The sequence below is a fragment of the Bradysia coprophila genome, chromosome IV (assembly GCF_014529535.1).
Source record: "Bradysia coprophila strain Holo2 chromosome IV, BU_Bcop_v1, whole genome shotgun sequence".
Lineage (NCBI taxonomy): Eukaryota > Metazoa > Arthropoda > Insecta > Diptera > Sciaridae > Bradysia > Bradysia coprophila.
Genome location: NC_050738.1, coordinates 8,768,455 through 8,770,798, shown reverse-complemented (window position 1 = coordinate 8,770,798; position 2,344 = coordinate 8,768,455).

The following is a 2,344-nucleotide window of genomic DNA, read 5'->3' as shown; positions in this document are numbered from 1 at the left end:
TAGTATATCGTGCCGAATGGTTTGAATGAACGAAAAAAATTGGTATTTGATATATATAAAACAGACACCGTTGTATATACTACAACCAGCAATGGTTGCGCACAATTGTGCTGAGCTCTTGTGCTATAAGCAGTTGCTGGTTTTTATTTTGAATACATTTTCCCATTGAAACTCATAATTCTTTCTCTCTTGTTGAGTCATTTGGTATTGTTGTGTTGCGATGATGAGAAGAGAAAATATACCCAACGTTTTTTTGTGAATTTATTTTGTCATTTTGACTTAATACAGAGTGGAATCTGGGAGGAACATAATGTTGTTTCTCGAAGCATGGAAATTTTGAGCCACCCGTGTGGTTTAAAATCTTCGTAAAAATTTTCTTACTGTGAAAATAAGAGTTACAAGATCCGAGATATTCACTACATATACGTCTCTCATAGTAGGAGAATAGATTAACTTATCACTCTAATGGATTAATAAGATATTTGGTTAAGTGGTTTAGTAATTTTTTTTAGTTTTATTTGCTTAGCTTTCGACAACTAATTCTTGTCTATTACCAGTACCCTCTCTAGCAAACAAACTTCGCTTTGACGCTGTCAAAATGCCACCTTATTCCTTTGTTTATAGAATCATTTCCTGTTGACTAATTTTTGATTTTACATGTAAAATTCAAAGGCTATGTTGCATTTTTATCACCTTTGTAAAGTACAAGGCTTTACACTCTTCTATCATTCTTTACCTGTTACAGACGGCAAGCATATGATGATTTCAAATCTTGTACTTCAGTTTTATTAACATACATTCTACCATAAAAAGGACCATATTACCCAGAGCTTGTCATTAATTTTGTCGTCGTTATCGATAACAGATGAATAGCAGTATGAGACTGGTTAATCTGCTAAATCTCCCGTCTATCAGACAAAATACTGTTATTTTGCAAGGTACAAAGAAGCTAGTAACTAGTAGATAAACAGAAGTCGAACGAAAAACTTAATGAAATGTGCAAATCTCGTCATGTGTAATAGTTGTGCAAAGTATTTTCAGCTATAATCAACACCGCGTTTGATTTTGTGTGTTTATATATTTCAATATAAATTCTCCTGTCCACACAACCAACGTGGTAACAAAGTCGGTCTAGATATCTCTTTCTGTGATGATGTTAAAAAAAAAGTTTGATATTTTTAGAAATCCATCCTCAAACCATCATGCGTACATAATTGTATATCGTGCAGTACATCCAACACTATATTATGTAAAATTGGTGACCCAATTACAACATATTTTACAAATTGTTTACTTAAAACAGGAAATATCGGACGTCTTGTGTGTATTTTCTTGAAAAAGTTTTTTTTTTATTTTGAATTGTTTAAAGAAAATGGAAAATTTATTGTTGGTGGTATGTCACAAGTTACAAAAAAAGAAATCCATTAATCTCTTAACTAGAAACGGATATAATCATCTGTTAGAAGAACCAAAAAATAGAAACAAACATAGCTAACGCCGACCCGTACGAAACACCTATTCGTATGAAAAGCCTTTAATGTGAAACTCTTCATTTCTCTTACTTCATTTTCTTCTCTGCTGAAAAACTATTCTCCCTTTAAAATCACTTACATTATCCACTCTTTGCCTTGTTATCATATACAACTAAATTGCCGGAGGCAATATAGACAGCCCCGTACGAAGACAAATTTCATAAATTCCTATTTAAACAGCTATATACCGCTATATTTAACTATATTTCACTATAAATAAACATTTCACAGATAAATATATGCTATTATATAGCTCTATATGCCTGTATATAGCTCAATATAGCTGTATATAGGTATATATAGATATCCGTATATGGAATCCCTGAAACCCCACACACATAACAAATTATTTCCATGTTAACAGAAACTCTCTAAGTATCATTTTTCCCAAGATATTTCTATTTTACTAAAATCCAATATGGCCGCCGACAGCCATTTTGTTAGGAGACCGGAAATAGTACCGACGCTTTACATTCGTTAATACCTTTCAAACAAAAAAAAATTCATGAAATTCGGTCAAAATTTACTCGAGATATTGTCAAAATACACCACGTTCACTGTACTTCCGAGTAGCCAGATAAGAGCTTACTCCAAGAGACCTAGCTCACGCTCCAGAGAACATAATTTCATAAAAAAAAATTCCCTGATTGGTACGGTCAGTACCTATCTAATAAAGCTAAAACAGACGAAATATGTTCAAATGTGGCCGACCTACAAGCAAAAACTGCTTGCCGCCCTGTGCCTGTTCCACACCAAGGGGTCTAACTCACGAGTCGGTCATCCGATTTCCATAAACTTTTTTTTTGTCGATC